Source organism: Podarcis gaigeae (assembly GCF_964106915.1).
Source record: "Podarcis gaigeae genome assembly, chromosome: 1".
In the NCBI taxonomy this organism is placed as follows: Eukaryota; Metazoa; Chordata; class Lepidosauria; order Squamata; family Lacertidae; genus Podarcis; species Podarcis gaigeae.
The window spans coordinates 75,007,525-75,030,065 of record NC_139678.1 but is presented as its reverse complement, the minus strand read 5'-3'; the positions used below and the strand labels follow the sequence as shown (position 1 = coordinate 75,030,065).

At 44.3% G+C, this 22,541-nt stretch overlaps 1 protein-coding gene and 1 long non-coding RNA gene across 3 annotated transcripts in view; one reads left to right on the top strand and one right to left on the bottom strand.

The window, feature by feature from the left end:
• LSP1 (lymphocyte specific protein 1) overlaps positions 1 to 22,541 on the top strand; it is a 94,345-nt gene that overhangs the window by 10,023 nt on the left and 61,781 nt on the right. The gene's annotated exons all lie outside the window — the stretch shown is intronic.
• Positions 11,063 to 19,766, bottom strand: LOC310837407. 2 transcript variants are annotated; one of them, XR_014560530.1, is made up of 3 exons: positions 19,654 to 19,766; positions 18,624 to 18,797; positions 11,063 to 11,142 (listed from the first exon to the last, which is right to left on the bottom strand). It is a non-coding gene; the product is annotated as an uncharacterized lncRNA (long non-coding RNA). The 2 variants fall into 2 exon arrangements; XR_014560531.1 differs by lacking the exon at positions 11,063 to 11,142 and adding an exon at positions 17,605 to 17,720.

Here is a 22,541-nt window from a genome sequence, read left to right as displayed (position 1 = left end):
CAGTGACAAGAACCTGCCTTCACCATGCCATCATTTCTCATTTTAAAAGTAGCCACATCAGGGCCAAGAGGCATTAATTGCACCTAATCAGCACGATGGGCATTTCATCATCATGTCAGATTGTGAAGACTGAGCATGCAGAGATCTATGGCAAGGCTGTGGTGCTATCACTCCTCATTAATTGCATCACAAATAATATTCAAGAGATGGCCGGTGCAAATTGCACAACCGCACTCCACACATAATAGCGACAATTGCACTATCTGGAGAGAGGGCTGCATTTTCCCAGCGTTGAGATCTTGAAAATATGTTATCTTCGTAATAGAAGCACAACCTTGAGGGGAGACGTGAGGACACAGCAAAATGAGAAACAAAATGTGCATTTCTTGCACAATAAACAGAGAGTGCTGCAGATTTGCAGTTGCTGCTAATCCTTTTTTACTATTCTTTGGATGAACGAAGGCAAAATGCTTTAGGCACTTCAGTAGGGATTCATGAGGAGCAGCTGCCTTATTTCTGAAGTATTTGCACACATTTTACATAAAGTTGTATTTTATTCTGCTGTCACTGTCCCCTACACACACACACACACACACACACTTCAGAACCAAGGCAATTACATGAGGATAGCCCAGCGGTGCACCTTAGTTCTTGCATCTTTAAAACATAAATCTGGTTCATTGTGTATCTGTTTATGCCCGTTTGTGCAAGCAGACACAGGAACAGGTTGCAGGTTTGCCTTGGATTTGCACCCCTCAGTATCACAGAAGTCATGTGCAATGGTGCATGTATCTCCTGCATGCACAGTCTTTCAAAGGAAGGGTGGGCCAAGGGTAGATATCACATGTGATGTCCTGCACTCAGGGTGTGGGGCTGTTTGCAAGCCTGAAATTCAGTCCCATGCTTCACTGTGTTAGAGCTTGCATGTTGAGGAACTGTGCAGATCTAAACCACAACAGGCATTAAAGTGCATTAAGGAGCTAAAGGATTGTTGTGGGTTGGGGTGGGTAGGCTATAAGCCAGAGTCCCTTCTAATTCCTGGGTCCAGCAAGGGTTAAAATCTCATGAAGGATTCAGTTACTGGAACAGCTAGGTCAGCTTCTACTTACCCCCTAAGTACGAGCCGTTAAGGTAACAAAGGATGTGGCTCTGTGCTAGGGAGGAAGTGAGTGGGCCCCCATCCTTCAACTTTCTGGTAGTTAGGAGGACAAAGACCAGAGTGGTGTGAGCTAGAAGTTAGAAGCAGGCTGCAGGCTGGGCAGCTGAGAGACAAAGCCATGCCTGATTCCTGCTGGAATCCAAGGCTGTGGCTAGGGAAGAAGCAAGACCTTCTTGGGGTGTTAATAATGTGAGCCTGTCCAACTTAGGCTCAGGTTATATATATGTGTGTAAATAAGCCATATATCCTAAAGACACCACAGTCTCTGCTGCCCCTCCTTCCAGGGAAACTAAAACCTGGGTAAGCACCAGTAACTCCTAGAATCTTGCACTGCTCAGAGATTGGGGTGGCATTTAACAGTAAAATAAGGTGGGGGCAGGGAGGAGGACAGAATCTGCCAGCAGTTGATCACTGCAGCATCCAGAGAATTGATGGGACAGATTCCAGTTTCCCAATGAAACACTTTGTTATTGTTGTTGGTAGCTTATGGTTTTTTTTGGGGGGGGGACAAGGGTGGCGCTGTGGGTTAAACCACAGAGCCTAGGACTTGCTGATCAGAAGGTCGGCGGTTCGAATCCCCTGTGATGGGGTGAGCTCCCATTGCTCGGTCCCTGCTCCTGCCAACCTAGCAGTTCAAAAGCACATCAAAGTGCAAGTAGATAAACAGGTACCACTCCGGTGGGAAGGTAAACGGCGTTTCTGTGCACTTCTCTGGTTCGCCAAAAGTAGCTTAGTCATGCTGGCCACGTGACCCGGAAACTGTACGCCGGCTCCCTCGGCCAGTAAAGCGAGATGAGTGCCGCAACCCTAGACTGGACCTAATGGTCAGGGGTCCCTTTACCTAGCTTATGGTTTTATTGATCAGAAAGCATGAAACAAGAGTCCCTCCCTACAAATAACAATAATTTCCTTATCGAGCTTCTCACTTTTATTTTGGTTCACTTCATGTAAAAATGAAAGGAAGGAAGGAAGGAAGGAAGGAAGGAAGGAAGGAAGGAAGGAAGGAAGGAAGGAAGGAAAATTGTTCTGAGAAAATTAGCATACTAACATGTACTGTCCACTTTCACAACATATGGTCACTGGCACCAGATTCCATCACTTTGGTCCTGCCATGGGGAAAAACATCTCTTAGGGCAGGGGTCTAAAACTGTTCTCAGCCCAAGGGTCAAATTTCCCCACGGACAACTTTCCGCGGGCTGCATGCCAGTGGTGGATGGAACCAGAGTCAAAACTGGGTGCAGCAACAGCTGTGATTCTTACTCTCACTCTTCCCCCAGCCCCCCTGCTCACCTGGGTTAAGCCATTGTTTGGATAGCAGTATTTCTGAACCTAGACTCACAGTTCATTTGAAGTGAGACAAACCCTGAGGCCAGGCTCAGACATGATGCTAAGCCAAACCATGGCTTAGCCCCAGGTAGTGTAGTAGCAGGGGGGCTGGGGAAAGAGTGAAGCTGCCATGATCTTTGTTCCAACAACCTGCATGTTTGTTCATTTGTGGTTTGTGTCAGTATCTAGATACAACAATCTGTGTGTATAAATGCTAATATCACAGGAATTTTCTGTGATCCACAAGCTTCCAGTATGTTTTTCTGGTCTGTTTCTAAACACCCATATGTGTGATTCATTTTATAACACTCCAGACCAGGCTTCCTCAACTTCGGCCCTTCAGATGTTTTTGGCCTACAACTCCCATGATCCCTAGCTAGCAGGACCAGTAGTCAGGGATGATGGGAACTGTAGTCTCAAAACATCTGGAGGGCCGTGGTTGAGGAAGCCTGCTCCAGACTGTGTGGAAAATATGTTCTTTCCCGTTTTCATACATGGGATGATGAGAGGGAGAGAGAAAAGTAGGTCTTGTCCCACAGACGGGAGTTTTCATTAAAGACAGTGCATGTGGTGGCTGCTCTGAATCTCTGGAGAAAAATTATAGCTTGTTGGCAAACTCTCCATAGGCCTAATTTCTGACTCACTTCCAAAGGGGAATCTTAATTTCAGAAAGCACAGTTTGTGGCTGTGCTGTTATATCTGCCATCAAGTGATTCCTGTTTTCCCAAAGAAAGAAAGAAAACTGTTTCTTATCTCCTGCATTGTACTCTTGAGGTCTTGTTGACAAGATCACTTAATGTGGATTAGATAACCTTTAGCACTTTTCAAGTTCTTTGCTGTTTAGCTACAATGGCTGAAACTTGGTAAAAGGGAGTGAATCTTCCCTCTACTTTTTCAGGGCATATGAATAAAATCATTCTTAAAAACGGATGGATTCCTTATCCCCCCCTACTTTTTCAGAGCACATTCATGGAATTATTCAGTAACAAGGTATTGTACTCCTTCCTTGGAATATTTTAGGAAAGACACATGGAAAGAGTAGGCAGTCTGCCCTGTCCCACACCTCAATCACCCACAAGGATTTAACAAGGATGGATTAGGATGGGGTAGGTTGTTTAACCATCCCACGAGCCACCCCCGAACCGAGCCGCCCACTCGGCGAGTCCCGGCGCGCTGTGCTAAACCAGCGCAGTGCGAGGACTCGCTCCTGCAGTGCCAGAAATTGTGTCTGCGTATGCTGAGATGCCAAAAATTGCATCTGCGCAGATGCCGACACCGGAAATCATAACCACACATGCGATCCGGCCCATGGAGGGATCTCCGCTGGAGTGAACCAGCCCAGGTGAGGTAAACCTTGCCGACCTCTGGATTAGGTCATTAAGGAGGCTTGCAGCAGCTGCTTAAGAATTTACCTTGTGTTACTTGCTGTGCCAAGGTAGTGGCTGCATCTAGCTGTCAACAATGTGATCAAGCTGAGTATTGCAGAAGGTTGGATTAGATGATCCTCAGGATCCCTTCCAACTTTATGATTCTATGCTGCTCCTGTACTTTTGCCCCAATAGCAGTGGTAATGCTTGGGCTGAATGCAAGTTTGGAAGCTCCTAAGGGACACTGTCCTCACTAAAGTTACAGCAACTCCCTGGTAACCTTATGCCACCTTAATCTTACCTAACTTTGAAAAAAAATGGGGTCCAAAGGAGCGACTCATCTACAGGATGATCTTTCAAAACTAAATCAACAGAATGACTTTTGAGGTTCAAGGACGATGTGGCCCTCCAAGTAAACAGAAGGGTTTCCTCACTCCAGCATGATAAAGATCAAGCTACAGATAGGTAGCCGTGTTGGTCTGCCATAGTCAAAACAAAAAAAATTCCTTCCAGTAGCACCTTAAAGACCAACTAAATTAGTTCTTGGTATGAGCTTTCGTGTGCATGCACACTGTGAGCCTAATTTGCTTTGCAAACTCTTAATGAGATCTCTTTCTGAACATGTTCAGTACATCATATACATGATATTGCTACCATTACCATTTATCATATAATTAGTAAAAGCATGCTCTGTGCTGCACAGAACACAGAGCAGAACAGAACCCATGCCTCAAAAGTGTGCACTCTAAAACAGGGTTAGACAAGCATTTTTTCTGCTGGTGGCCACATTTCCTCAGGGGGCCATTGGTCTGGGGGTGCATGTTGGCAGTGGGCGGAGCCTGACCTGATGACAAAAATGCTCTGGATTTATTTATCCAGAATAAAGGTAAATTTTCACTATGATGACTGCACGTTAAAAATCCCAATTCTGCATAGAAGAAAGTCCATTGGTTTTGATAGGGTTACTCAGAAATGACTATAAAGAGGATTATTATGTTCATTTTTTGAGTACAAAAGACCCTTACAGTCCCTGTTCTGGAAAGCAAGTGATAGCAATTCTTTTCTGACTTTCATGTATCACATACACATACCGTAAATTTCGCTCTATAACACGCAGATTTTTTCTCCTAAAAAGGAAGGGGAAATGTCTGTGCGTGTTATAGAGCGAATGTGTGGTCCCTGGAGCCGAAAAATCAAGCAAAAATCAAATCGCGGGGCTGCACGCTGCACGGAGAAGCGAAACTTGAAAAGAGGAAGCGGCTGCTTTCCTGCATTCTGCCTCAGGGTCTTACTGCCCACCCTCCTCTGTTTCCTTGCTGTGTTTGCTGAAACGGAACAAAGAGCAGGGAAAGCCCCTCCCCTCCAGGCAAGCTCCGTTGCTGCTGGGGGAGAGGGAGAGAGAGGGGGGAAGGGAGAGAGAGGGGGGAGGGGGAGGGAGAGGGGGGAGGGAGGGAGGGAGGGAGAGAGAGAGAGAGAGAGAGAGAGATGGCTGGCTGGCTTGGGTGGGGGAAAACTTTTGCCTTCCTTTCCTCCCTACCCTTCTCCTGCATTCTTAGCCAGCTGCTTCTCTGCACACCCCTCTCCTGCTCCTTGTCCCTTCTGTGTTTTTCCTTCCCTCCCCACTTAAAATGTGGTTACAAAGCATAGATCCTCAGGATCTTTGCATTGGGTCACCCCAAATTCACCATCAGATCACATAGCATGTCCATGGCTACAGCCTGCACCAAAAAAATCACGCACCCACTGTTGCCTGGGGCTGCAGTGGTGCAAAAATGTGGTTAAAAAGCATGGATCCACAGGGATTCTCAGGATCCTTGCATTGGGTCACCCCAAATTCACCATCAGATCACATAGCATGTCCATGGCTACAGCCTGCCCCCCCAAAATCACGCACCCACTGTTGCATGGGGCTGCAATGGTGCAAAAACGTGGTTAAAAAGCATAGATCCACAGGGATTCTCAGGATCTTTGCATTGGGTCACCCCAAATTCAACATCAGATCACATAGCATGTCCATGGCTACAGCCTGCACCAAAAAAATCACGCACCCACTGTTGCCTGGGGCTGCAATGGTGCAAAAACGTGGTTACAGAGCATGGATCCACAGGGATTCTCAGGATCTTTGCATTGGGTCACCCCAAATTCACCATCAGATCACATGTCTGTGGCCACAGCATGAAGCCCAAAAATGATACATCCACTGTTTCATTCAGAATGTTTTTTCCCTTGTTTTCCTCCTCTAAAAACAATGTGCGTGTTATGGTCAGGTGCGTGTTATAGAGCGAAAAATACGGTAACATAGATGGCAGAAGCATACCAATTATCTTTCAAACTTCTGAAAGGAAAGCTTCTCTCTAAAAACCATGCAATCAGAAAAAAACACTATAAACATCTGTTTATTTTTTTATCAACTAAAATGCTACCCCTTCCAACTGTTCTGAAAATACAAATAAAGAGAGGAAAACACAAAACACTTTCAAAAGCAAAGTAAAATGAAAAGGGGAAGCAAACAGGAAGGAACTCTGACCATCCCTGACCATTGACCAGCTTGGGTGGAAGTTAAAGTTCACAGCATCTGATGGGTCCATATTGGCCAACTCTGATTTAGGGGATCCAAATATTACAGAACTTTATGCCTGCATAAGATAGAAAATCTTACAAGGGACACTTAACATTTCAGTTAAATGAAAACAATATATTTCTAGATAAATTAAGTGTTGTGCAGATGGCAAAGCAAGGAGAATGAATTCATGCACCACACCAAATGGCCCCAACCCTGACTGATGTGTGCTTATTTGAGCTTTTGTACAGACCTTAATAAGTACAGTCTCTTAATTCCCAGCCATTGGTCTCATGCTGGCTGGGGCTGATGGCAATTGTAGTCCAAAAACTCCTGCCACATGTTAGCCACTCCTGATCTTGATGAAAGATGGTGAGGGAAAGAATGAGGAGAAGCCTACAGAGAGAGAATATTGAGGGGATGATTACTTGACTGTGAAGCAAAGAAATGAAATGTGTTTTTTTATATGTGATATGAAAATTGAATATTTTGGAAATTTGAATACCCCCTCCAAATATTAACAGGACAGGTAGGAAAAACCATCAGCGAGGCAATGAGTACTGTAATAAAAACTTTAAACCATAGTGGATAGAGATTATTTTCAGTTCAATGCTGTTTGTCTTATACAGTGGTACCTCGGGTTAAGTACTTCATTCGTTCTGGAGGTCCATACTTAACCTGAAACTGTTCTTAACCTGAAGCACCACTTTAGCTAATGGGGCCTCCTGCTGCTGCCGTGCTACTGGAGCACAATTTCTGTTCTCATCCTGAAGCAAAGTTCTTAACCTGAAGCACTATTTCTGGGTTAGCGGAGTCTGTAACCTGAAGCGTATGTAACCTGAGGTACCACTGTATAAGTTGACAATATCACACTCTTTCAAGAGTCCTTCTTTATAGCGTCTTTCCTCCCACCACCTGTTCTTCAAAGTCAACATCTCTCTTGTGAGGATTTTTAACATTTCATAAGGAAGAAAGGGCCTGTCAGAAATTAAACATAACATGTTGCTTCATCACAAGTTGGACGAGGTACCAGGAGCTTTATTCCAGAATTCTAGAGATGGATGTTGGGCTAGGGATGGGCATGGCAGGCCAAGTTTGATGGAGTAGAGGTTGCGGAAAGAGGAAGGAAATGTCTGAGAGGGTGAGAAATATATGCCTTGAAATCCTAATTATCCACCTCTCATGCCTCTCTCCCAGTTCTATAGGAGAGCTGAGGGACAAACTGATTCTCATCTCGCACAAAGCTGTTCAGACTTGCTATGAAAATATTTACATTGAGTTTTCCTGACTGCCTGGGCAGTGGCCACAAGTATGCATTTTTCCCCTATACCTCAATTTGTCACAGACCCAAACTAAAGTCACTTGCAGCAATTTAGCAAATGCGAACTCTCAAATGGGGTTTGTTTTTTAAAAAATCTCCACATTAGCAAGCCGCAGTGGCACCAAGGCTCTTTGATAAACCTTTCCTTATCTTTCCTCCTCTCCCTGCTCCTGTTTCTCTTCACATTCTCCGGGCTTTTCCAGAACTAAGGCCAATGTGGCTGCTGAAAGCAGAACTTTTTGTAGGAGGCAAATATCTGAGCTGGGCACAGGAACCCCTTGCTCCCAGCAATTGTCCTGCCTACTGCTCCATATCTGTACCCCAACAATGGCTAATTAATCAATTAAGAAATATTTTTATCCCACTATATCATAAAAATATGAAAATTGTTCACCAAGTGAAAATTTCAAATCAGAGACCACCAGCTAGCTTCTATGGGAGATTTTTTTTTTAATTGCTTGCGTAAGTTTGATGCCATAGAAAATTTTTCACCAGGCATTCAGAGATTAAAGCAGAAGTTGCGCACTGGATATCATATTAATAAATACAGAGGCTTTTAAGAGCACATCCATATTTTGTACACATGGGGACTGTTATGGCATACACACGAGGATTACATTCACAACGGCAGTGGCAAAACAAAAGGCGCTGGAATACTAAGTAGCATTTGGAGGAGGTCATACCCAAATCATTCCAGTAGTTTGTGTCTTTTTATCATCTGGGACTAACATAACACACCTGTGTATACCTGGTCATTGCAAGATGACACAGGGACTGCAGTGGGCTTATTTCATTAGAACAGTCAAAGGGGAATTCCTGAACCTTCTGGGCAGGCTCTTCACACTTTCTTGACAGTCATTGGTTCTTCGCAATTAGAGATCAGCTTCAACCTAATAATCTCTCGGTGGTTTGCAAACACTGCTGTTCTTCCTCCATCTTACACATTGAAACACGTGTGGGCAAGGAGTCTTCCATTGTCCAAAAGAGCTGAGTCACTGAGTCCTCCCGGGACAACACTATGCATCCAAGTGTGAAACAAAAATCAGATTCAAGAGGACCCCACAGCGTCTGCTTGAGCTACAAACCCACATTTCTATGCTGATACAAACATATCATATGCGTACTACAGTGTTGAGGTAGGATTCAGCTGGTGGTCTAGTCCACTTTTATACTTGGAATGAAGTGGGGAATGAGGCACCATTTTGCATCAGGCAGAAAACTCTTGTGCCAATCCTGCTTGGAGTCCGAAGTGGTACAATGTGTGATACCTGCACATTTAAATTTACTCCTAGATCATGCGTTTGAGGCATATATCGCTGGCACATGTGTCTTGCTATACCTCACTCATACCTGCTGTCTTCTTCTCCCCTTTGCTATGAACTGACTAACCGGACTTTATTTTATTAAGCTTTTTCCTTGCAAAGCATAATGTCCCTGTGTCCTTTGCGTGGAACACAATAGCTTTGTAGATACAGAGTAATCTGCTGGGATTATTGGGTATCGAGAAACGCATGTCAGTGTAATGAGCTGAGATACTTTCCACTTTTGCAATCCTATGGCTATGTGAATTTGTTCATGTGATTGTGCCCTTGGTTAGTAACAGTTTGTTTGAAACTTGCCCCCAGTACCAAGCTGTTCTGCCTGGGAATTGCAACACTATTTGCAAACAAGTGCTGTTGAAAGAATGAGGATGGGATACAGCTCTTAAAGCTCTAGTTTCATGGGGATTATCATTTGAAGCGCTCAGCCCTTTAACCTAATGCCCTAGTTAAATGAAAGGGATTGTGTTTAATGGGATCCTACCTCCTGACGATAGACATGTGTAATTAGCAAATCTTTACAGCACGTCCAATCTTTAGGAAAAGATATAATTTCCAAACCCCAGTTTCTGCAAAACTTCCATAAGGGGATGTAGATTTCAAAAGCTGAATATTCCAATATATTCATGGAGAGAAAAAAGAAAAGTTGTCCACCGTGGCAAAGGCTCTGCTGCTCTCAGTGATACAATTATTTTGAGCATCCAAATCTTGTATGGTAGCCTTAGCTGACTTGCAGCTGACCTCTTGCAAAGCATGTCTTCATCTTAACTTGCTTGCAGAGGGGTTCTGCTCTAGCAAGGTGCCATGGGCTTCTTTAGTTTTAAGAAATCTTAATTTTCCAATAACAAGGCAGTCTGTAACACTATTGGTTTGTTTAAGCCAAGAATGGGGAACTTCACGTTTGAACGTGGCAGGGAGTCACATGTGGCCCTTTAGGCCTTTCTCATTTGGTCCTCAGAACTCTCCTCAGACCACATTCCTCATCAGCCCTTCTTGCACCATTCTTTGATGCTTTTTGCCTGGATGGAGGGTAGGAGCGCTTGTATAGAAACTAGCCTAAAGTAAAAAGGTAAAATTCATATTCCTTATTATGCCCACTTTTGCTTCTGGCCACACGCAGCATAGTCAAGTGGCCTCTAAAAGGTTGCTTAGGATGGAATGTGCCACTTGGGCTTAAAAAGTTTCCCCAGCTGTGGTTCAAGACATGAGTCACGCAAGAGCTATCCTACAGGTGATCAGACAAACCTTGGTTTATTTCTCCAGAGTTTGGTTTGCTTTCCAGCTGCTTTTGGCTCAGGCCTTTGTAGTTGAATGATCATCTGGTGTCTGTCTGGCGAAGCAAACCATGGTTAAGAAAGTGTGCTAGTTTTACATTTGATATTAAGTCATGGTTAAAACAAACTGGCATGCTCTGGTCCATGGGGTCATGAAGAGTTGGACACGACTAAACGACTAAACAACAACAACAAAAACAAACTAAGGTTTGTAAGCCAAAAACAACCATGGGTTCATGTGATTTATTGGCAGATTTATTGTCTGGCGAAGCAAACCATGGTTAAGAAAGTGTGCTAGCTTTACATTTGACACTAAGTCATAGTTAAAACAAACTAAGGTTTGTAAGCCAAAAACAAATCATGGTTTCATTTGATTTATTGGCAGTAAACAAATCACAGCTAAGGTACTGAGCAGCATTTTTGCGCAACACTAAGTTAGCTTATTAAGCCATGGTACATCTTTGTGTGGGACGTGGTTGGCACTGTGGGTTAAACCACAGAGCCTAGGACTTGCCGATCAGAAGGTCGGCAGTACAAATCCCCACAACGGGGTGAGCTCCCGTTGCTCAGTCCCTGCTCCTGTCAACCTAGCAGTTCGAAAGCACGTCAAAGTGCAAGTAGATAAATAGGTACCACTCCAGCGGGAAGGTAAACGGCATTTCTGTGCGCTGCTCTGGTTCGCCAGAAGCAGCTTAGTCATGCTGGCTCCCTCGGCCAATAAAGCGAGATGTTGTTGTTCTGCAAATCACAGTGTACAGTGGTGGATCCATCTATAGTAGCACCACTTTCACTTTTGCTTCACGAACTGTGCAGAGCCTGCAGATATATTGGTAGAATTATAAACAGAGAACAGATTAGCAAATTAAATAGAAGAGAAAATGTCCTTGAAAAAGAATAGATATCAACTGGTATGGAAAACACAGAAAAGTTAAATATTAGCCAGAAGAATGCGATGGCTTCAATGTGTATCTGAAAAGGACCGCCATACACGTTGAGGAAATACCTAGCACTTTGCTCAGCAAGAGGAAGCTGAAAATCCCCTCTTTTCCCCTGGAGTAATTTGTCAGCTCCGTTCAGAGCAGGGTTGGGGAATGTGTAGTCCTCCTCCCATCATCCCTGGCATGCTGGCAGAGGGTGATGGGAGCTGGATTCCAACATCTGGAGGAGCCACACACTCCCCATTACTGCCAAGCTAACCAAATCACCACACACTCACACATGGCACATATACATCTGTTACATTATTCCAGAACAATTACTCTTTCTAGTCCCACACTCACAACACTTAATATGGATTAGAATTGTCACTCCACCTGTAACCACTCATTGAAATGGGGGACGGGGGGGGGGGGGGGAGAACACTCGCTATTTTAGCCATTTGTTAGCCACTCAATGTCAAAACTATTTTCCCAGCCCCATGTGGAGGCCATTGCAAATAACACCCTTGCTGTGTTGTTGTCATTTTTATGGCCCCATCACTGTGTGTTGCAATTTACTGAGCACAGGAGGAGAGGTCCCTACCCCATGGAGCTTACAATCTAAAAATTAGCACAGGGGAATGAACGGATGAACGGGAAGGGTAAATGTGTGGAAACTAACTTGCACACAGAAAAATAATATATGAACAACCTGTTTGCAATAGAACAAAATTTGCTTCCACCAGAAGCACCCTAAATGTATTTGTTTCCTTTGCAGGTGACAGATGTACTACCACCAGGCTGCTTTGCTATCCCTTTTTGCTGGGGTCTTATATACTGTGCATATATATATATATATATATATATATGCAGGTTTTGGTGTCCTCGGGTGTCTTCCCGTGTAAAAGTTGGGGTGTCTAGGCGACGTTTCGACGAGGTCTCACTCGTCATCTTCAGGCTGGTGCTTTCGGCTTCTTGTTACTGGAACAGAGCGGGATCTCAATGTTTGAGTTCCTATAAATACTGTAGAGGGGGTGTGGTGTCTAGCCTCCAATGTTCTGGGCAGAGAGGAAGTTCCCAGGCTAGTGTGCCTTTTCTTCTTTTGTTCCTTAATTACTTGAGAGATACCTTGAGTGATTTCTTGAGTGATATCCTGAGTACCACTTAGGTGGGTCATTAGGTGTGGATTAGTTGCTAAAGTCTTTGTGTCTTGACCTCTTGAACTTTGTGAAGAGTTTTCCTGAGAAGATGGCTGTATTGCACTTAGTTGTGCTTTGGCTTGGCTTCGTGTATAGGGGCGAGCTGTGGTTTTGTGGCTTGTGTCAGCCAGATCTGTGTAGGGATTGCAGGGGGGTGCAGCATCCGGAGGTGCCACCATGGATTGGCTACTGGATGGTGTCAGTAATTCATCTGTGGAGAGGGTCTGGGTTTGGGTCTGGTGTGGTTGATTGGTGTTGGCGTTCTGTGTGCCTCTGGATCTGGTGTCAGTTTTTGTGGGGAGGGCTAATTTCCAGATGTCTGGCAAGCGGGATGTGTCGTCACGCTTGTTCATGTTGTGAGGGTGTTTCTCTATCTCGATGGCTTCCATGATTATTCTCTTGTGGTGATGTTCCGTGTTAAAGAGCAATTTGGAATCTGCAAAATTAATTTCGTGTCCTGTTTCTTTCATGTGTTGGAAAAGAGAGGAAGTTTTTTCTTCTTTTTTGACGGCATTCTTGTGTTCTGCGATACGTGCATTTATTCGTCTGTTTGTTTGTCCAATGTACGTGGCTGGGCAGACTTTGCAGGGTATTTCATAGATCCCTTGGTTTTCCAACTGGATTTTATCCTTGGGGTTTCTGAGGATATTGGCTATTTTTTGGTTGGTGCAAAAGGCTGTTTTGATATTGTGTTTATGGAGGATTTTGCTAATTTTATCTGTAGTGCCCTTGATATAAGGAAGGAGGGCCATGCCATTGTTTTCTTCTGTGTCTTGGTTTTTGGGGGGTGTTTCCTTTTGGATTAGCTTCGTAATCCTGTTTTGCTGGTATCCATTGGCAATTAACACATTTGAGAGATTCTGTAACTCAGTTGTCAAGTGGTCTTTGTCAGCCAGGCGTTTGGTTCTGGAGATGAGAGTCTTGGCTACGGAGTTTATTTGTGCAGGGTGGTGGTGTGATTGTGCATGTAAGTAGCGGTTGGTGTGTGTTTTTTTCTGGTAGATAGTGTGTCCTAGGGAGCCATCAGGTTTTTTGTAGATTAGGACGTCAAGGAAGGGAAGTTGGTTGTTGGCTTCTATTTCCATAGTGAATTGTATTTTGGGGTGTAAGTTGTTGAGATGTGTGAGGAAGCTATCCAGTTTTTCCTTCCCGTGTGGCCAAATTACAAAGGTGTCGTCAACATATCTGAGCCAAAGTTTGGGTTTGTGTTCTGACTTGTCTAAAGCATTGGTTTCAAAGTGTTCCATGTACAGGTTTGCGATGACCGGTGAGAGGGGTGATCCCATAGGTGCTCCTTCTATCTGTTTGTATCTTTGTCCATTGTGGATGAAGTACGTGTTGGTTAGGCAGTGGTTGGTCAGGTCCAAGATGTATTCGGGGGGATTGTATTTGTTTTGAATAGCTGTCAAGGCTTCATTAATGGGCACTTGTGTGAAGAGAGATACAACATCGAAGCTCACAAGTAGGTCATTAGGATGTAGGTTTTGCTTCTTTATTGTTTCTATGAACTGGAAGGAGTTTGGTACGTGTGAAGAGATGGATTCTGCATAGGGCTGAAGTTGCTTGGCGAGAAATTTAGCGAGATTTTGTAGAGGTGAGCCTATGGAGCTGACTATTGGTCTGAGTGGTGTTCCTTCTTTGTGTATCTTGGGGAGGCCGTAGAGTTTGGGGCATCTGGATGATTTTTCTCTGGGGATGATTCTTAGCTGGATTTCTTCACTGATAGGAGAGGCTTTTATTTTGGATTTGGTGGTTTTTTCCAGATAGGTGGTGGGATCTGTTTTTATAGGTTTGTAGGCAGGATCTTGGAGTAGCTTTGATAGTTTTGCTTGGTAGTCCGATGTGTTCATCACCACTGTGGCATTACCTTTGTCTGCTGGGAGAATGATTATGTTGTTGTCTTTCCTCAGGTTGGTGAGTGCTTTCTGTTCTTCTTTGTGTAAATTGCTTCTGGGTGGTTTGCTGGAGCAGAGGATGTTGGTGACTTCAAGTCTGATTTTATTGGCTTCATCTGGGTTGAATTTGGTTAGGCTAGCTTCGACTCCGCATATGACAGCTATTCAAAACAAATACAATCCCCCCGAATACATCTTGGACCTGACCAACCACTGCCTAACCAACACGTACTTCATCCACAATGGACAAAGATACAAACAGATAGAAGGAGCACCTATGGGATCACCCCTCTCACCGGTCATCGCAAACCTGTACATGGAACACTTTGAAACCAATGCTTTAGACAAGTCAGAACACAAACCCAAACTTTGGCTCAGATATGTTGACGACACCTTTGTAATTTGGCCACACGGGAAGGAAAAACTGGATAGCTTCCTCACACATCTCAACAACTTACACCCCAAAATACAATTCACTATGGAAATAGAAGCCAACAACCAACTTCCCTTCCTTGACGTCCTAATCTACAAAAAACCTGATGGCTCCCTAGGACACACTATCTACCAGAAAAAAACACACACCAACCGCTACTTACATGCACAATCACACCACCACCCTGCACAAATAAACTCCGTAGCCAAGACTCTCATCTCCAGAACCAAACGCCTGGCTGACAAAGACCACTTGACAACTGAGTTACAGAATCTCTCAAATGTGTTAATTGCCAATGGATACCAGCAAAACAGGATTACGAAGCTAATCCAAAAGGAAACACCCCCCAAAAACCAAGACACAGAAGAAAACAATGGCATGGCCCTCCTTCCTTATATCAAGGGCACTACAGATAAAATTAGCAAAATCCTCCATAAACACAATATCAAAACAGCCTTTTGCACCAACCAAAAAATAGCCAATATCCTCAGAAACCCCAAGGATAAAATCCAGTTGGAAAACCAAGGGATCTATGAAATACCCTGCAAAGTCTGCCCAGCCACGTACATTGGACAAACAAACAGACGAATAAATGCACGTATCGCAGAACACAAGAATGCCGTCAAAAAAGAAGAAAAAACTTCCTCTCTTTTCCAACACATGAAAGAAACAGGACACGAAATTAATTTTGCAGATTCCAAATTGCTCTTTAACACGGAACATCACCACAAGAGAATAATCATGGAAGCCATCGAGATAGAGAAACACCCTCACAACATGAACAAGCGTGACGACACATCCCGCTTGCCAGACATCTGGAAATTAGCCCTCCCCACAAAAACTGACACCAGATCCAGAGGCACACAGAACGCCAACACCAATCAACCACACCAGACCCAAACCCAGACCCTCTCCACAGATGAATTACTGACACCATCCAGTAGCCAATCCATGGTGGCACCTCCGGATGCTGCACCCCCCTGCAATCCCTACACAGATCTGGCTGACACAAGCCACAAAACCACAGCTCGCCCCTATACACGAAGCCAAGCCAAAGCACAACTAAGTGCAATACAGCCATCTTCTCAGGAAAACTCTTCACAAAGTTCAAGAGGTCAAGACACAAAGACTTTAGCAACTAATCCACACCTAATGACCCACCTAAGTGGTACTCAGGATATCACTCAAGAAATCACTCAAGGTATCTCTCAAGTAATTAAGGAACAAAAGAAGAAAAGGCACACTAGCCTGGGAACTTCCTCTCTGCCCAGAACATTGGAGGCTAGACACCACACCCCCTCTACAGTATTTATAGGAACTCAAACATTGAGATCCCGCTCTGTTCCAGTAACAAGAAGCCGAAAGCACCAGCCTGAAGATGACGAGTGAGACCTCGTCGAAACGTCGCCTAGACACCCCAACTTTTACACGGGAAGACACCCGAGGACACCAAAACCTGCATTCCTGTACCCGTGAAAATCTACGAAAGCAAATATATATATATATATATATATATATATATATATATATATGCAGGTTTTGGTGTCCTCGGGTGTCTTCCCGTGTAAAAGTTGGGGTGTCTAGGCGACGTTTCGACGAGGTCTCACTCGTCATCTTCAGGCTGGTGCTTTCGGCTTCTTGTTACTGGAACAGAGCGGGATCTCAATGTTTGAGTTCCTATAAATACTGTAGAGGGGGTGTGGTGTCTAGCCTCCAATGTTCTGCCCAGAACATTGGAGGCTAGACACCACACCCCCTCTACAGTATTTATAGGAACTCAAACATTGAGATCCCGCTCTGTTCCAGTAACAAGAAGCCGAAAGCACCAGCCTGAAGATGACGAGTGAGACCTCGTCGAAACGTCGCCTAGACACCCCAACTTTTACACGGGAAGACACCCGAGGACACCAAAACCTGCATTCCTGTACCCGTGAAAATCTACGAAAGCATATATATATATATATATATATATATATATATATATATATGCAGGTTTTGGTGTCCTCGGGTGTCTTCCCGTGTAAAAGTTGGGGTGTCTAGGCGACGTTTCGACGAGGTCTCACTCGTCATCTTCAAATATATATATATATATATAAGCAAATATATATATATATATATATATATATATATATATATATATATATGCAGGTTTTGGTGTCCTCGGGTGTCTTCCCGTGTAAAAGTTGGGGTGTCTAGGCGACGTTTCGACGAGGTCTCACTCGTCATCTTCAGGCTGGTGCTTTCGGCTTCTTGTTACTGGAACAGAGCGGGATCTCAATGTTTGAGTTCCTATAAATACTGTAGAGGGGGTGTGGTGTCTAGCCTCCAATGTTCTGCCCAGAACATTGGAGGCTAGACACCACACCCCCTCTACAGTATTTATAGGAACTCAAACATTGAGATCCCGCTCTGTTCCAGTAACAAGAAGCCGAAAGCACCAGCCTGAAGATGACGAGTGAGACCTCGTCGAAACGTCGCCTAGACACCCCAACTTTTACACGGGAAGACACCCGAGGACACCAAAACCTGCATTCCTGTACCCGTGAAAATCTACGAAAGCAAATATATATATATATATATATATATATATATATATGCAGGCCTATCCTGCTCTGTGAGAAGGCCTAGCCAGAACTGATTTTTGCTAGAACTTTTTCCTCTCTTCTTGCCAAACATGTTTTAGCTTTCTGATGATTTTGCAACCAGCCCCACATAGCAAAAGGATTGTGTAATTAATGAAGGCTGGTGTCCTTTTCCCTCTCTGGGGCTCTCTCCCTCCCACCCACCACAAAGACTGATTCACTTCCTCCCTTGAAATTTCTCTTACCTTTAAACCCTTCCTCTTTTGCTGTGAGCTGATAACTGCCCCCCTTCTCAGTTCGGCTGTGTTTGCACTGCATGGTTTACTGTGCAACATGCCCCTGCTTTGGAGTTCATTCCCATTGTACCCCTGTTTTGGAGTAAGTTCGTGTGGGGTACACTTAAACAGTGTCATTTCAATGGGTCTACTTCAAGTAAACATTAGCTGAATACAAGCCTAAATCTACCACTGCTTCTTGTCCTAATCCTGAAATCTGTAGCATAGTGCCTGTGTGTGTATCATAGCCCCATCACCCCTCACATGAAGTTTTTTAGCTTTTTCATTGGGTTATACAAGAACCCAAATGTATCTTGTTTTTATTATTGCTTGTAAGCCGCTCTGAGCCCGGCCTTGGCTGGGGAGCGCGGGGTATAAATAAAAAATTATTATTATTATTATTATTTAGTTATGGGGGTTGCCTGATTATTATAAGGTTTTCCCCTGTCATTTGTTTTGAGGTGTCTTTTGGCTGTTTGAGGGGCTTCTGTGCATTACTAGTTTGGGACATTTTTTGTGGTGATCATGACAGTTGTTTAGATTCCTAACTAATACATGACTTGGCCGAGAGAGAGGACAATGGGATGTTTCAGCAGGAGATGGTAGCTCAATGTATAAGAAGGATATTATTTTATTTTGTATTATTTAAAATTACTTCTAAGCAGCTCAATACAGTGGTACCTCGGGTTACATACGCTTCAGGTTACATACGCTTCAGGTTACAGACTCCACTACCCAGAAATAATACCTCGGGTTAAGAACTTTGCTTCAGGATGAGAACAGAAATCGTGCTCCGGCGGTGCGGCAGCAGCAGGAGGCCCCATTAGCTAAAGTGGTGCTTCAGATTAAGAACAGTTTCAGGTTAAGAACGGACCTCCGGAACGAATTAAGTACTTAACCTGAGGTACCACTGTATGTGAAATCTCTAAGCGGTACATAAACATGCGAGCAGTAAAATGTATCATCTTATGGGTCAGGGAAAACTAAGGTGAATACCTGGCTAGCCTTGTGGGATGGAGGGTAACAACAGAGAGACATTCATGGCAATGTCAGCAGAGTCCAATCCTTCATCACTGCCTTTCTTGGCTGCTGGGTGAATGCAGTCTTGATTCCCTTCTGCATGTCACAAGATTGTGATGGTAGTCTTCTCTTAGTGGTCAGGAAGAAGGACTTTTTAAAAACAGCAGCCAGACCCAAAGTAGGTAGTTACAAGGGAAAGGGGGGAATTTAAAAATCCCGATCATGCAAACATTTCATTATGCTAGGCGATGTAAAAAGTGACTGATAACAATGTGAAATGTACTTTAGTCCAGGCTTCCTTAGAGCCCCAGAACATGATCAGATGGACCAGTTTCTCCTCCCCCCCCCCAAAGACACTCCCTGAAGACTCCTTTGCAGAGTATTCATCAATGTTTCTAACATGAAAGTAACACAACACTCTTCCTCATTAGTGCTGTCAAATTTCCAGCTCTGAAGATTTTCTCCCATTCCTTGGCTTCTAAATGTCATGCATTTTCGTCATGTGTGTAACACAAGGAAAATGCACGGGTGTGTGGTAGTGGCACATGATGTGTGCACAAATTATGACCCCATATCACTGGGCAGTTCTAAATTTTAAGAAGCCCTGTTGGGAGGGCAGAGGATGAGGATAAAGTAGGGTCTCTTTGTTCCATCTCCCTCTTTTCTGCCAGGTGTAGGACAGGGAGGCCTAACTTGGCCCGTCCCCTGTGGCACTATATTTCCTGGGGTAAAATCCTTAAAAAAGCTCAACAACTTTGGGGTAAAATCGTAAAAAAAGCTCTGGCCCTCTTTGAAAAAAGTTTGGACACCCCTGGCACAGGAAGTCACAGTGGTACTACTGCAAGAGTAACACTCTTCATCTCTTGCGGCAAATATAAGCATACCTTTGGGGCGAGCAAGCCATTGTCTAATGGCTATGACATTGAATTATTTGCTGCTCAGGCCAAGGCATCTTTCACCCAATGTTTGGACTAAAACAGCTCCATTTGTTGCAGCATCTACTCACCTAAATGGCTGACTCATTCCTCAAAAATTCCAGAAGAACTTATCTTTTCTCTCCTTCCATCTGCTTTCACCATTGCCCACCCCTCCCTACTGCCATTCAGACTGATCCTTCTCCTTGATCCTAACTGCCCTATTAGCTTTGGAAACTCATCTGCTAGCATACAAGTGTTCACCTATCATATCATTGCGGATTGAGACTCACATGATGCCTGAGGAATGAGGGTGGGGGCAGAGGAAAGAGAAGCTGTGAGGTGTTGGAGGGGGCAGTCACAGACAAAGGCATGTGCAGTGCTCCTGCAGGGAGCTGATTTTCCTTTATAAACATCCAGTCGCTGCAATCCATGTAAATCAGGGGTTTCAACACGCAGTCTTCCCTTGCATCAGCACATTGTCCCCACCATTGTGGACAATGGTGGTACCCAGATGGGCTGCCTGTGCAATCATTTTGGTAAAGGCCACTGAGCTGAGTGGCCTTGTCCTGCTCCATGCTTACCCTGTCCCCTATGGCAACCATGCTCCCAGCCTCCCTCTTGTCACCAAAGTCAGCTTTTCACATTCCTCTCTGCCCCTCCTCAGTTTGCTATGAATTGTGCTGCATACCAGGCTATAATAAGAGCATGGTGACCAACCACTGGACCATTTTTTTTCCATTTAGCTTCAGTCCCGGCTGGTGATGCTATGACTCCTTGCCCTCAGCCTTTAAATTGCTCACTCCAGATTAACTCATGTAAAGCCCTTGGGAATGCTTTCCTTTAGGGACCAGAGGACTTCAGATATATCTACAAACAAACTTGATGCCCAAATAACTGTCCTGGCTTCTCTAAAGGATTGTTGGAGTTCAGTTCAATGAGGGTGCTGAGAATTTGTTTCAAGATGTCTGGCCTCTCCTCACAGAACTACGGTTCTAATGATTCACATGGGGAGAAGATGGGTAAAGCATTTTACAATCTAGAACCACTCATCTCACATGATGGATCCTAAAGTATCTGAACACAGAGGACCTACGTTACACTTCTTCACTGATGTCAATGCATAGTTGGCTTGATTGGCCAGTATAATCTATCTGAAGACTTCCTTGTAATAGAAATCAGCAAGAGATTATTCTTATTGAAATGCTGTTTTCCTTCTTTGCAACTTCACCATGGCACCTTTCAACACAGAGCCACCATTGTCTTAGCCTGGCTAAGTCTTCCTCTTGCTTTTGCCCAATCTTCATCTGAGTGGATCGGGTCAAGACAAGAGTTCAGACAGGTCTTTTTCTTTATGCAGCAGGTGAAGTACATGAGAAATAATGGATACTCCGAGCTTCTGTTCCCAGTAGCACAATTTCTCTGCACTGAGAAAGCGCACTGCTTCTTGCAGTGACCAGTTGGGGGCTTCCAGGAAGCTTATAAGCAGGGCATAAATGTGATAGTCCTCCCCTGTTGGATGCTCCACGGTCTCATCATGGTTGGGCAACAAAAGGGTACCAGATTTGGTGCAGTGCCTCCACTATTGTGGGGACGGGCCCTCGATGTATGGCAGGCTCACTGTAATATAGAAAAGGTGCCCAGTCTAAGTTCACATTCCCTGAATGAGCTACTGTGACTCTGCTATCTATGCCTGCAAATTTGTTCTTGGAGGTGCTTGCCTTTCCACTCCAAAGTTCTCTGATGACCCTGTCTTATTTTCAAGGTCCATATCAAATTGATTGCACTGGAAAGATTTGGTTTGTGGGGAGAGGGTATTTTATAATTTCCTATAGCTTTTCCATTACGCAATAATGCAAATTGCCCCATCTCACAAGTTAGGGCAACGTCCGTGTAGCTGATGTGCACACTTGGTTTTTTCCACTTTGTGAGCAGACTCTGGGGAACCATGAGTAGCAGTGGCTTCTCATCACACATGCACTAGGTGAACATATAGCAGAGCTCTCTCCTATGTTGTCACCTCAAAAAAAGGTATCATGGAGCTGGAAAAGAGTAAGAAAGGGGTCAAGGGGATAGAGCAAATCCCTTCTGAGGAAAGAAAAATATAACATCTGGGGCTTTTAAGTTCAGAGAAAAAGCAAGTAGGAGGAGACATGATAGAGACTTACAAAATTATGCATGGTGGAGAAAGTTAATCCGTCTCTCATAACACTCAGAACTCGGGGATATCCAAGTAAGTTCAGTGTTGGACAAATTAAGGGCATATCAGAGAAAGAACTTCTTAGTACAACTCCTAGTTAATCTATGCAACTTGTTCCCAGTGGTGGCCATCAACTTGAATGGCTTTAAAAAGATGATGAGACAAATTCCAGAAGGATAAGGGTATCAACAGCTACTTTGCCACAAGGGCTGTGTTCTACCTCAACTGCTGGAGGCAAGATGCCTCTGAATAGCCATTGGGAGAGTACAGTGTGGTTTGGCTGCTATGGGTTGTTGAACAAGATGGGCCACTGGCTTAATCCAGAAGAAGAAGAAGAAGAGTTTGGGAGCTTTATCACTACCCAAAGGAGTCTCAAAGCGGCTAACATTCTCCTTTCCCTTCCTCGCCCACAACAAACACTCTGTGAGTGAGAGACTTCAGAGAACAATGACTAGCCCAAGGTCACCCAGCAGCTGCATGTGGAGGAGTGGGGACGCAAACCCAGTTCACCAGATTACAAGTCTTAACCACTACACTGCACTGGCTCTTATCTTCAGCAACAATTTACACACCAGTTGTACACTAAATCCTACATGATTGTGCCTTCTGTGGGGTATTTGATAACCCTGATTCCATGGGGGTTTACTGGACTACAGTGGACCAGCAGACTTGGCCCATAGCTTCACTGTTTTTTTCAACAGAGCTCAGTTGGATTGCCTCTTAAGTGTTTTAGCAGCCACATAAATTTATCTTCAGCCACTTGCACAGCTCTTATTACGA